The following is a 14540-nucleotide window of genomic DNA, read 5'->3' on the forward strand; positions in this document are numbered from 1 at the left end:
TAAAGGACTTATACAAGATGCAGGTAAGGTCCTTCTATACCTATTTTTTGAAAAAAAATTTTTTTTTTTTTTGGTTTTTCTCCGGTACCAGGAACCAAACTCACGACCTTGCGCTTGCCAGGCAGGCGCTTTTTGCCGCTGAGCTAAATCCCCAGCCCTATTTGAAGTGATTTTAAAATATGGGATTTGACAAAGATCCTAAGAGAGTTACTCTTTTACAACAAAAGGAAATGCAGAAAGCCCCACAAAAAAAAAGCGAAACAAAACTTTAAATGTTGATAGCAATTGTGTTGTTGAAAATGTTGCTATTATTATTCTGAGACTATTATATATATCACATGGGGTAAAACAAATGAACAATTATGTAGGCATTCTTGGAAGTTAGGATTTTTGGTTCAAAAGAGATATAGATACACAGTAAATCAGATCAAATGAAAGCTCCTTAATCCCAAATTGAAATTAAAATTGAAAACATTAGTATAAAAGCAACATTTTATCTATTTATCCATTCTGACATCCATCCATCCATCCATCCATGCATGCATCCAACCCTCTCAAATCTAGCTTTGTTCCCTGAAGAGACCTAGAAACAGGAAGTGAACTATTAGCAATGACCATCACTGACACACAGATGATGGTCACCTCAGAAACAGGACTGCTTAGAGAAATACCTGTTTCATATCTGGGTCAGAAAATTACAAAATAGATTTTAACATCTTGTCCAGCTTAAGAAAGAGAACATAACTGAGGGTGATTGGGTTGCATCCAAAGGAGTCAGGAGACAACTTGCAGGGGATCCCATTTCAGTGGCAATACAATAATAACTGCAATGAAATGAACCACATTAATTTTATTTAAGTATATGTATTTATATTTTATGGAAAAGCAAATTTCCTGAAAAGTGATCAGTGACAAATCCTGAAAACAGGTCAAAAGCAGCACTGTGACCATAGCAAGAGGAGCCACAAGGCAGCAGAGCAGGGACAAGGGATTAGTACTTGGGTAACAGCAGCAGCAGCAGCAGCAGCAAGAGGAAAAGGAATCTGGAGGCCTCATAGGGACCAGATGCACAGTGCCAGGCCTGACCTGTGGAGAGAAATACCAAGAAGGGTCCAGGTGAAACCTGTCCAGGGTTGGCTGATGGACTCTGCAAGTCACAGGCAGCTCACACCATTTTGTTCACCTCCCTGCTGTCCCCTTTATGATTTCGTGACCTGGGAAATTATAAACATAGACATTAAGGAAATTGAAATGTGTTACCCTGAGAATCTCATATGACTTTAGAAAAATATAATCAGAGCTTCATTTTGAAAATCAGTTTTACAAGACAACAAAATATCCTTTGGCTGTTTTATTTCAAGCTGACAATGTGTCTGCAAACTAAAATGCTTTGCAGCCATCTCACTGGGATTCATATCTGCAAAGAGGTTTCCCTTGCAGAGTAAACTCTCCCCAGTCTACCAGTAATTCCTCCTCACTCCTGATCTCCAAAGAGCTGACAAAGTGACTCCACTCAGTGTGGCTCTAACTTGTCTATAGATAATATCATATCCTCCTGTGGAAGGCAAGTCTGACTAGTAAGCAGGGCTCAGCTTACCTAGCTTATGAGGTTTGATGTTCTTCCTGATTGAAGTGACGTGATTGAATTTATATATTTTTGTGCCTGCAGACTTATTTCCTGCTTTTTTTTTTTCAGATTTAAAGAACCATTTAAAATAATAAACTTCCTTGTTCTCTTTTGATTTAATCTGCAGTGGTTATAAAAGATAACAACTGAGCAGAGAGGTAAAAATGACTCTAATTCTAGCAACATTATTAGATGACAACAAAAACCTAGACTGCAAGAAATGGAAAATCTTTGGGGCAAACACTTTGGTAAGATAACCCTCATCTTGCCTAGTCTATGATGATCCTCTTAGCTATCTAGTCTCACATATAGTCCACCTGTTTATCTGCTGTTTCCTTAACCATGGATCCAACTAACTGTGCACTGAAAATATTTGGGAAAAAATATTGTCTCCACTGATCACATACAGCCTTTTGCTTTGTCATTTTTCTTTAAACATAACTGTATAATAACTATTTACATAACATTCACATTTGTCTTAGTTACTTTCTTGTTGACAAAATACCAAGCACCCACAAGTTAAAGAGGAAAGGTGTGTTTTAACGTACAGTTTGTAAAAGTTTCAGTCCATAGGAGGCTGTTTTCAAGGCAGCGGGCATAGCAGAGGGGCATCACAGAGGAGAAAGAGTTCATGGCATAGCAGAGAGGAGGCAGCTAGACTTTCTTCTTCTTTCTATTTTTATTCCATCTAGGAATAAATAAATATTTTTATTCCATCTAGGAATCAATCAGTTGATGCTACTCAAACCCAGTCTGGGTCTTCCCTCTTCAGTAAATCCATCATTTACACCAAGAACTATGCTAAACCAATCAGTGGACAAATCCAGTATCACACACCCATGATCCAGTCACTTGCCAAAGCTCCACCTATGAGTGCATGAGGCTTGGGGGGCATCTAGGTATAAGGCATGACAACATTGTATTATTATAAGTAATCTAGAGATGATAATGTGTATGGGAGGGAGTATGTAGGTTTTATGCAAGTACTATGACATTTTATATAAGGCACTTAGTCATTGGAGGGTTTTGGTACTGCAAGGGGACCTGCTACCACTCTCCTGTGCACACTGAGGAACAACTATACCAATAAATCTGAAGCCTATCATTTCTCTCCTTTTCCTCTCCAGTTATACCAGCGAAAGTGATCTCTTCAACAGTTTCCCTCAGCTCAGACCAAAGTGAGAGGGAACTAGCATTAACAAAAGGAAAATGTATATATTTCTTTTCTTATATAGAGAAATATAACATGCATAAAACAAAAATATATGTTATTTGATATAGCTACTCAATTTAACCTATATCTAGTGGTATGATTTTTATTATATTAGCACCAGAGTCTAAAGTAAGGTTCTAGAATATTCTTGCATGCATATTTGATTCTGTGAAAGGTGTTTGGGAGCTGAAATTGTGGCTCATTTTCCCTATTAAGCTTGCAGGAGTGTACATGATTTTCTAAAATTACTGATACCTGCACATGGTTCATATTTAAACACGGTCTCAAGAGACTGATGAGGTAACTCATCAGTTGCTCCTAGGAAAGCTCTGCAAGGTAGATAATTTATAAGAAATGTTTGAATGAGAAAAAGGATGGACAGTTGAAGAGGAGCGACTGGGAACAAGTTTGGAGTGGAGTAGCATGGACACTGTCAGCATAATGTCAAGTTACTCGCAGTGGGAAGTAGAATTTACTGGCTAGAACAGACATCTCCAATCTGTGTCATTAGGAAAAAGGATGCTTTGGAAGTAGTAATTGGCAACTGTCCTTACACTCATGATTAGAATCTCTAGTTTAAAGCAGTGAAAGAAAGGCCACTTCGCTCTGAGGAATAATTGAGCAGAACCCACTGGTAAATTTTTGAGTGGGTATACACATTTTTGTGCCCTTAAAAAGATGTAAGAAATCTTTTTAGTTTCTGTAAGAGAATCTAGGGGAAAAGAGCTAAAGAAGGTGGAATAATCTACACAGAGCCCAAAGGGTCAGGATTTGGGTCAGGTTATTAGCAAGAGAAGTGCTCAAAGTACTGTATGCAGGGAAAAGAAGTATTCTGAGAGAGCAACTCCAGGGTTAGATATGAGGCAAAAGAAACTTTTTTTTGTTTGAAAGGGAAAGAAGTGGTAAGAAATATTACTGCAGTGAAAGGAATGATTGCTGGGTGTGGGAAAGATATGTGACAACTTCTTGAAAAGCAAAACATGGCAGAATGTTATGGTTCACAAAACCTTTGTAGCTCACAAAACCTAAAGATCAGGTTTAAGATTTGTGGGGATTACTGGGAAGACTTTTAATAAGAATGTATATTTTGGTGTTCACTTTTCCAATGGCAATTTGGCTCACAAATGCGATTTTTAGCAGCTGGCAGTTTCTTCCAGAGCATCTATTCCTCGGCTTAAGGAGCCGTGCCTGGGAGTCTGAAAGGAATGCAGCATGGGGTGCTCCTGAAAAAGTACGGGAAGCTAGGAAAGCAGGCAGATTAAAGCAGAGGGTGTACAACCTGCCCTGGCACTCAGCACAGAATGGAGAGTCACTGATGCTTTTTCAGTGCAAAGAATGAGCAACACGTCCAAATGTACATGTTAGAAAACTCATCTGGCAGCAATAGGAATGGCAGATTGAAGGGGAGGAGAACTATACTAGTCAGTGCTCTTTGTAGCTGGCTATGGACCGAAACCTCTACACACTGTAAGCTACAATAAATCTTCCCTCCTTTAACTTGTGGGTGTCAGTTATTTTGCACCTGCAATAAGAAAGTAACTGAGACAGCAAGGCCTTTTGAGACCTAGAAATTTGTTGGCAGCAATCATCAAATAAGTAGTAAATTATTTATTAAAAACTGCTTACATGGAATTATTAACTAAACTACTTGCACATAAATCCATGAATGATTCAATAACTGGCAGAATTAGCAACACTTAATATGTTTTTTATGTCCATGGCTTTCTAGATATTTGTTTTACCACTGATCTATCAATGTTCTTGTCTTAGTTACTTGCTTAGTTGCTGAGACACAATACCCAACACCCACCACTCTAGGGAAGGTTTAGCTCAGTTTGTAGAGGTTTCACTCCATAGCTGACTGGCTCCAACGTAGGCTGGCTGGGCAGTGGGGCGTGACAGAGAAGAAACAGCTCATGGCATGGCAGCATGAAGCAGAGAGCAAGCACAAGGAGGCAGGGAGAGATAGACCCTTCCAGGCCACGCCCCCAGTGACCCCCCTCCTCTGACCAGGCCTCATCTCCCCACATCACATTTAGCTATAAAGGTATCTGTGGATGAATCCACTGATGAATATCATACCTTCATGATCTAATCACTTCCCAAAAGCTCCACCTATCTGTACATGAAGCTTTGTGGGGACATCTAGATATAAACCATAACACTTCTACAAAGCTGATCTCTGTGGGGCATTTTCAGAATGCTTCAGCCTTTACAGGGCAGGGATGTGAACGTGCAGTGGGCTCCATGTATCAAGATGGAGTTGAGTCTTTCTGCATCATCTAACCCACTGGAATAAAAGAAATATACTGTGGCTGTTCCTGAGTTCTAAGTTACTGTATGTATATCATACAACAGTTAATTGTTTCAGAGCCAGAATTGAAGAATATTTATTCTGTTTACTGCAGTCTAGTTCTGGACTGACCATGTCCTATTTGCTCTGGAATCTTAGGAGTATAAATTAGTCAACATTATTCTCCTTGAAAAAATGAAGATGCTGGGAAGGAACATCACAGGTGACATTTAGATTCACATCAATTGAAAAAAGAATTTTTCCTCCTATGAGGCTATCTATCAGAGGGTGTGATAGTCACCATGTACCTGGAGCAAGGCAACTAAGAATCTGAGTATTCTGAGAGAAAATTATATCACACTCTTGTCTCTACTTCTGATGGAAATAAACATCATGAATTAGAACAAAATGGGGACAATGTTTCATTCAATTTTAGTTTTTTTCAAATGAGTGTATTATACTAGGTAAGCAACATATTAATCATCTCAGAAGATTAAGAAAATATAAACAAGTGAAAAGAAAGCACACGATTGCTAAAAGAAAGGTGAAGAGAGAAGGGAGACGAAAAGTCCAGACTAATGTCTCCATAGCCACCACCCAGTTAGAGCTGGCTATATTGCTGCTGTCATCCTGAACTTTTATTATGGAGTTGGAAATATGAGAAGTAGTCCTTTAGGTTTTTTTTCTTTAAAAGAATTACAAATTTAACAAGTACTTTTTAAATGTTTTAATTTTATTGGTCAATGTCTGTAGTACATAATAATTGCACCCCTGTGGGGACTTAGTATCTTCATTCTTGTTTTTGTCCCCTTCCCCTCTGCTCCCACCTCCCTTCCCCTATCTTTTAGTCCTCATCCCTTTTACAAAAGATCCATCTCTCTGTTTCCTATTAATCTGTCTTTTCTTTTTTCTTTATTTATGCTTTGAGTATCTCATATAAGATAAACCATGTGATAGTTAAGTTTGTGTGTCTGATTTATTTCACTTAACTTCATGGTCTCAAACTGTAATCACTGTCTTAAAAATGATTTAAGTTTATCCTTACGAATGTCAAGTTTATGGCAGAATAATACTCTATTGTGTATAAATATGTTTTCTTTATCCATTTATTGAGGTGTTATGGTTTGTGTCTGGGTGTCCCCCCAAAGCCTCATGCGGTTGTGGGGCAGGCTTTTAGAGTTTGATTGATTATGGGTGTGAGAGCTACACCTGCCCTGGGATGGATAGTTTGCATATGTAAGCGAGAGGAAGAGGCTGCCTGACACCATTCCTCCCTTCTTTGTTTGTTACTTTTGCTGTGTTCTGCCACCATGAGCTGTAGCCCTCTGCCATGTGCCACTCTGCCTTGTAACCTGCCAAGTATGGACTGAAACCTCCACAAACTGTGAGCTAAATAAACCTTTCCTTCCTTAATTTTGGGTGTCAGTTATTTTGTCCCAGCAACAAGAGGAAAGTAACCAAGACAGAATTTGGTACCAAGTTGACAAGGGGTAGATTGTTTTGGGCATTGGGTATTTTGTCTCAGCAACAAGAGAAAAGTAACCAAGACATGAGGCCACTTCCAAGATTTAGTTATATATAAATGGGTCAGATGGAATTTCTGACCATTAGTCAGAATTTTTGAGGAATTTCCATACTTATTTCCATAGTGTTGTGCTAATTTACATTCCCACCCAGGGTTTAGGAACATTCCTTTATCCCTGCAGCCTCAGCAACATTTGTTATTATTTGATTTTTTAATGATGGTCATTCTTTCTGGGTAAGGTAGATTCTCAGTATTGTTTGAATTTGCATTTTTCTAGTGGCCAGAGATGTTGAGCATTTTTCATGTATTTTCTGGCCATTAGTATTTCTTCTGAAAGTTGTCTATGCATTTCAGGTGTCAGTTGTTTGATTTAGTCTTTTCTTTCCAGGGGTCTAATTTTTTCAGTTCTTTATATATTTTAGATGCTACTCCTTTACCTGAGGAATATCTGGCAATTTATTTTCCCATTCTGTAGATTGTCTCCTCACTCTGTTGGTTGTTTCCTTTGCTGTGCAGGAGCTTTTTCAAATTTGATATGATGCCATTTGTTGATTTTCAGTATTATTTTTTTGTATAATTGTGGTTCTGTTTAGAACTCCTTTCCTATGCATACGTCTTCAAGAGTTTTACCTATTTTATCTTTGATCTATTTTTTAGTTTGGTTTAGTGCATGGTAAGTGATATGGCTCTGTATTCAATCTTCTGCATGTGAATAGCCAGTCTTCCCAGCACCATTTGCTAAAGACACTCTTTTCTCCAGAATATGTTTTTACTCCTTTGTTGAAGATAAGATAACTGAATGTGCTTTGTTTTGTTTTGTACCCTTTATTCTGTTCCGTTGATCTGCATGTCTGTTTTTGTGTCAATACCATACTGTTTTATCACTATAGCTTTGTAATATAACTTGGAGTCTAGGATTGTGATGTCTCCTGCTTTGCTCTTGTTAGTCAGGATTGCTTTTGCTATTGTGGGTCTCTTCTGGTTCTGTAGGAACTTTAGGATTGTTTTCTCTAGTTCTCTGAAGAATGATCTTGCTATTTTGATTGGGATTGTGTTAAATCTGAATATCAGTTTTAGAAGTATGGCCATTTTGACTATATTGGTTCTGCCTATTCAGGCAGGGATATATTTCCACTTTTGACATCTTTTTCAATGTCTTTTTTTTTTTTTCAGAGCTCTTAAGTTTTCATTTTAGAGGTCTTTCACTTCCTTGGTTAAATTAATTTCTAAGTATTTAAATTTTCTTGATGCTATTGTGATTGGTATTATTTTCTTAATCTTTTCTTCATGAGTTCATTATTTATGAATGAGAATAGTATTGATTTTCATGTGTGGATTTTCTGTTTTGCTGCACTACTGAAATTGTTTACTAATTCAAGGAGTCTTCCAGTGGAATATTTTGAATCTTCTATGCAGATGATCATATCACCTTCAAAGAATGATCATCTGATTTCTTCCTTTCCTATATATACATCCTTTTTATTTTTTCTTTTTCCCAATTGCAATGGCTAATGTTTTGAGTACTATGTTGAATAACAGTGGTAGTGGAATCCTTGTCTTATTTCTGATTTTAGATTGAAAGCTTTCAGCTTTTCCACATTTAGTATGATTTGGGGGGTGAGTTTGTCACAAACAGGTTTTATCAGATTGAAATGAGGTCCATATATGCCTGTTTCCTTCAGGTTTTTTTTTTTTTTTAATCATGAAAGGATTTTGGATTGTGTCAAAGTTTTTTCTGCATCTGCTGAAATGATCATGGGTTTTTTTTTTTTTGTCCTTCTGTTTATGTGACATATTACAATTATTGATTTGCATATGTTGAACCATTCCTGCATCCCTGGGATGAAACCTATTTGGTCATGATGTATGATGTTTTTGGTGATTCCTTGCATTGTGTTTGTCAGTGTCTTGTTGACAGTTTTGCATCTTTATTCATTAGAGAGATTGACTTGTAGTTCTCTTTTTTCCTTGGGTCCATTTCTGGTATTAGAATCAGGATATTGCTAGCTTTTAAGGATGAATTTGGGAGTGGGCCTTCCCTTTCAAGAGTTTGAGGAGTGTTGGCATTACATCTTCCCTGAGGTTGTTATAGAATTCAATGATGAATCCAACAGGTCCTATGCTTTTCTTACTTGGCAGTTATTTTTATTATTACTTCAATTTTACTGCCTGTCTTTGGATTATTTAGAGTTTTTATATCTTCTTGGCTCAGTTTTGTTTATTCATCAGTATCTAGAAATCTCTCCATTTCTTCTGGATTTTCTAATTTATTGGAGTCCAGTTTTCAAAGTAGTTATTAATAATCTTTGGGATTTCAAGGGTATTCATTGTGATTTTATCCTTTTTGTTGACTTGGGCCTTTTTTTTTGGTAAGGTAAGCTAAGGGTTTGTCAATTTTGTTTACTGTTTCAAAGAACCAGCTCTTCAATTCATTGATTCTTTGGGGGTTTTCTTTGTCTCAATTTAATTAATTTTTGCTCTGATACTTTTAATTTCCTTTTCTGTACTATCTTTGGATTTGGATTGTTTTTGTTTTCCTAGGACATTGAAATATATCATTAGGTTATTTATTTGCCATAACTGTTTTTGTGGTGTGGACATTCACAGTTATATATTTCCCTCTCAGAACTTCTTTCATTTTGTCACATAATTTCTGATATTGTGGCATTATCATTTGGGTCTCAGAACTGTCTTATTTCTTCCTTGATTTCTTCTGTCTCCCACTGATTATTCAAGAATGTATTGTTTAATTTCCATGTTTTTGCATAATTTCTGTAGCTTCTTTTGCCATTGATTTCTAATTTCATGATCTCTGATAGTATGTATGATAGGATATTGATTCTTTTGCATTTATTTAAGCATTCTTTATGAGCTAGCTTGTAGTCTATTTTGTAGACAATTCCATGTGTTGCTGAGAAGTATGTGTATTTTGTTGTTGTATGGAACACTCAGCAAATACCTATTAAATTCATTTTTCAAAGATTTGGCTCAATTCTGATATTTCTTTGATGTTTTTATCCAGTCCATCTATTGTGACAGTGTAAAGACACTGGGGGTGGGGAAGAGAACAATTCAAGAAGAAAAAATTTGAAACATTAAGCAATGGAAGTTGAGAAGTAGGAGACAAAAGTGAGACAAAAGATCCTATTAAGCAGTAAAAGGAGATTAATGGAATTAGATAAAGGTAAAAGAAAAGAACAAATAAGAAACAGAAAGATAAAAAGGAAAAAAGAAAGAAAAATATGGAAAATGGACCCCTCCAAAAATGGTAGAAAAAAAGTGAAATGAATCCCAGAAATAAATTTCTGTATATTTGAATAATTGTTTTCTTTCTAGGATCCACAGTTTTGGAATCCAGCAAGTCATGGTTTTCTCCTCCTAACCGTAGGACTCTGGGTTTTTGAGGTGCCCCACCACCACCAGAGGCCCCTCTGCTCATTCACCCCAGGCTCTGGCAACTGTCCAGGCTGAGGTATATTCTTACTCATGTTGGTGGATGTGGCAAGCAGTCAGACCTCTGATCTGTGCTGAATGTAGGCAGCCAGGCAGGGGTTAAAGCAGACCGCTGCACTCAATGCCTGCACTTTCAGATTCAGCCACTACTAAAAGCCACAAATGTGGGGCCAATTTCTCACCAGAGAAGTGGGGCCCATGTCATTACCAGCCTGAACTTAAATTTTTCAGGGGGTCTATATCTAGCCTGCTCCCTGTCCACAACCATCTCCAGTAGCTGTCTCTCTCCCAGTCACTGTGCAGTGGCAACATTGGGAACCCCAAAGGAATTTTTGTAGCTTTACCTGTGACTCAATCTTAAATGATCAAGCACATCCCAAAATCTCACCTGATTAAACACTTTCTGGCAATATGGTGGGCACTGCACTGGATTCCTTTTCCAACTCTTGCCTGCTATGTGGCAGGAGTTACTTTTAAAGTAAAACCCCATGTTGTTTTTGCAATCTATAATAGCTATGGGCTTTTGGGGAGGCTAGTGCTGCTGGCTCAGTCTGTTGTTTTTCCATAGAGCTCCTAATTCTAGAGGCTTCCCTTGTACCTTCAGAGATAGGTTCCCTTTCTAGGGAGCATGAGTGAGCTTCCAGACTGCTTTGTTCTTTTCTCTGCATTGTGCTCTGTTTACCAAAGTTCTCTGTAGTTTCTGGTTTTCCTGTCCATTCTCTCCCAACTCCTAAATATCTACTTTTTTTCCCCTTTCCTATGTTGTTATTTTCTAGATGTCTGGGTTCTAGGTCCTGGAAAGTCTATATATTGCTGCTTATCTCTACTCTGCCATTTTTTTCTGACTTTAACAAGCATTTACTGAGCATCTGCTAATATGCCAGGCACTATTCCAGGGATAGGGAACAAATGAAGAACTTTTGTGATTAATTAGGCTCTGTCTTTATCAGGCCTGTGCATAAATTAGGAAGAAATATGTTTGAAATGTAAGATATTTTAGTTTCCTACCAAAAAATCAGAAGATTAACTGAAGGAAAGCACAAAAATCCTATTTCTCTGATTTTGGTAGTCTATGCTTTTCTTTAATATAAAGCAGTTATGTTCATTACTCCTTCCTAGACAGCTCCAGTGAAACATTTGCAAAACATGATACACAACCAAAAAAGGAAAAATCATAATTTGGTGTATTAGTCAGCTTTTCATCACTGTGACAAAATACTTGAGATAAGTTATACAGAGGAAAGTTTCACTTTGACTTATGGTTTAAAAAGTTTTAGTCCATGGTTGATTGCCATTGTTGTGGGACCTGTAGCAAGGTAATGCCATGGTAGAAGTTCAAGTGAAGAAACTACTCACTTCATGACAGCCAGGAAGCAAAAGAGAGAAATAGGAAGGGCCAGACTTTCAATGTCCCTTTTAAGGGCACACCTCCAATTACTTATTTTTATTAGGCCTCACCAACTAAAGATTCTACCACTTCTCACTGGTACAATGGACTTAGAACCAAGCTTTCAACACACAAGCTTTTGGGAGACATTCAAGAGCTAAACTATTGCATAAAGATAACAATGCACATAAATCCAGTGATGCTATGAACGTGGCCATCAGTAGTTTCCATCTTAAAGAATGGAATGTTTTAAGAATGTGTAAATACTTTTAGGAGAGGCTTTATCTTATGTGTATGGAGACTGAAATATGTATAAATGAAATACTATGACCCCTGGAGTTTTCTTCAGAATAATCTCAGGGAGAAAAACTGTAATTATATAGAGAAAAAAGAATTAGCTAGATGACTATTAAAGTTAAGTGATAAGCACTCCTAATCTGTCTACTTTATATATGCTTGAAAATAGCTACAGTGAACATATTTAAATTACCATGTAATATAAAGAATATCTCATGATTTTTATCAGTGCTTCAATCAGAATGTAAATGACAGATAAGTTCAGTTTATAGGATAAGAACTATCTCTGAGGCATTGCTCCAGATAAATAGGCTGATGCAATTTAAAAAATCAAAATCAATGGTCTTTCTAACAATATTTTCTGTGTGAGGGCATTGAGGGTGATGTTCTTAAAAATTAATTAACTAAGGAAAAGAGGGAGAGAACTAAAGAAATGAAAAACCTGTAGCATTCCAACTGTTTTAATTAATTTGAGAAGAAAATAAACAAAAGTGCTTCATGAGCCAAGTTGAACATTTGGTGTCCATGAAAAAATGAAAATACTCTGTGGATTGGGTTTGTAGATACAGGACAAATAATACACTTCCACCAAATGGAAAACTGGGACTGTAGTTGTCACACTGCATGTTTTGTGAGCACTCATTTGGTACACTCACAAACCTTATGTTTAAAAACAGTATTTATGTCAATGGTGCCATAATCATATATGAACTGTGGTTTAGGAAAGAGTGGCTACAAAGCAGCACATATCTAAGTGGAAAAGGTAAATTATAATCAATGTTGTGTCTTTAACATCTGTGCACCTGGTATTTTGCTTGCATTTAAAATATTTTTTGGATGCTTACTATGCTGCAGACACTGTGGGAGTTGGAAAAACAAGAGACAGAATAAACAAAATCCCTGCTTTCATGGCGCTTGTATTCCAATGAGAAAAGCCAGGCAATAAACATAGAAAGTTAAGGATAAGTGTTGTGAAACAAAAAACAGAACAGGAAATAAGGAGTACAGAAGTCAGGCTGGGGGAGGTACCTTGCAATTAAAAAAAAAAAAATCTTAGTGCCAGTCCATATTCCGCTGAGTGGCAGCAAAGGGGTGTTTGTGCGCAAAAGGTGCTCAGGGCTCCGCCTCCCAGGATTTAGGTTCAGCCACTCTCCTGCTGCGCCTGCGTGACACCCTGCCATGGCTGTTGGCTGGAGCTTGTGCCCCTGTGCAGCAAAGAAATGGTTATAGAGAAGCCCAGGCCTCTGCTGGTGGGGCAGGAGTTCCTGAGGCAGTGTTATACTTTGCACCAGAATACTTACACAGGTTTTATGGCAGGAATTCTTCCATCATTCATGGAGGAGTGGATGCCAGTGGAAAACCCCAGGAAACTCTTTATGACCAAAATGACATACACCACAGTGTTATCTCTGAACTTCAGTGAATGCTGCAGAAAGATCTGCCAGTCGTCATTCAAGTTGTGGGCCTGCTGTCTAGTAGGGACAGCCAGAAAGGAAATTCATGCACCCCTTTGTTTTGGTTCCAGAAAGGTCTGCTCCAAATAAATTTTATGTTCACAATAAAATGTTTCATTATGAAGAGGAAGTATTTGGTGACTCTAAAGCAGAACTTGACTTAGAATCCGAAGATGAAGTGGAAGAGGAGCAGGAAGAAAGACAACCATCTCCTGAACCTGTGCAACAACATGCTAGCAGTGGTTACCACAAAGCTCACTCCATGACTAGGCACAGAATCCTCTCATGAGCCTGAATCATTGAGCCTAAATCTCAAACAAAGACTGAAGAGTTGAAACCACAAATGGAGGAGAAGAACTTAGAGGAACTGGAGAAGTCTAATCCTCCTCCCCACACACAGCCTGCCTCTCTGCCCCAAGAAACACTGAAACCAAGAGTTGAAGCCACGCCAGAAGTTTAGTCTTAGGCACCACGTGTGTGTCAGCAACAACATAGAGGGCAACCTGGTTTCCCTCCTAGAGGACCAAGACCAGGCGGAGGAGATATGGAACAGAGTGACACTGGCAAGCATAGAATAATTTGCCATTCAGTGATCAACTTTTTGTTGGTAACCTGCCACATGATGTTGATGAAAATGAACTGAAGGAATTCTTCGTGAGTTTTGGAAATGTTGTGAAACTTCACATCAATACCAGGGGAATGCTTCCAAATTTTAGTTTTGTGGTATTTGATGACTCTGAAGCAGTTCAGAGGATCTTAACTGCAAAACTAATTATGTCCTGAATTTAAGTGTGGAAGAGAAAAAAATGAGAGCTGGGAGAGAGCGAGAAACCAGAGGCGGTGGTGATAATCCAAGAGATATCAGGTGCAATGACCGGGGTCCTGGCGGCCCATGTAGCCTTGTAGGCAGTGGGATGATGGTGAGTGAAATGGAAGAGGGCCTCTCCCGAGAGGTGGCATAGCCCAGAAGAGGCACTGGGCAGGTGGAGGGCTGCTTCACAGGACAGCAGCTATGAAGCCACTGCAGGCCCAGTCTCAGAAGTGCGCATTCTTCATCATGTTTGCATTCTTATTAATTGTTCTGGGTTTTGAAATGTGACATAGCCTTTTTGATCATTTCTTTGATGTGAAAGTATCTTTGGTTACCAGTTAAACTGAGGTGTACAATATTTCTACAATTTCACAGCAGGATTCACATTGTTAATATGTAAATCTAGACTTGGTGAATTATGGTCTGAGAGATGACCATACTTTAAACTGTCAACAACAAAGTGAATTTAAAAGGGCATGT

General features: G+C 38.1%; 1 pseudogene; it reads left to right on the forward strand.

The window, feature by feature from the left end:
* Nucleotides 1–13015: 13015 nt before the first annotated feature.
* On the forward strand, nt 13016–14265 carry LOC102012238 (annotated as a pseudogene).
* The last annotated feature ends 275 nt before the right edge of the window (nt 14266–14540 follow it).

Source organism: Chinchilla lanigera, unplaced genomic scaffold (genome assembly GCF_000276665.1).
Source record: "Chinchilla lanigera isolate Chin_1 unplaced genomic scaffold, ChiLan1.0 scaffold00125, whole genome shotgun sequence".
NCBI classification, from domain to species: domain Eukaryota; kingdom Metazoa; phylum Chordata; class Mammalia; order Rodentia; family Chinchillidae; genus Chinchilla; species Chinchilla lanigera.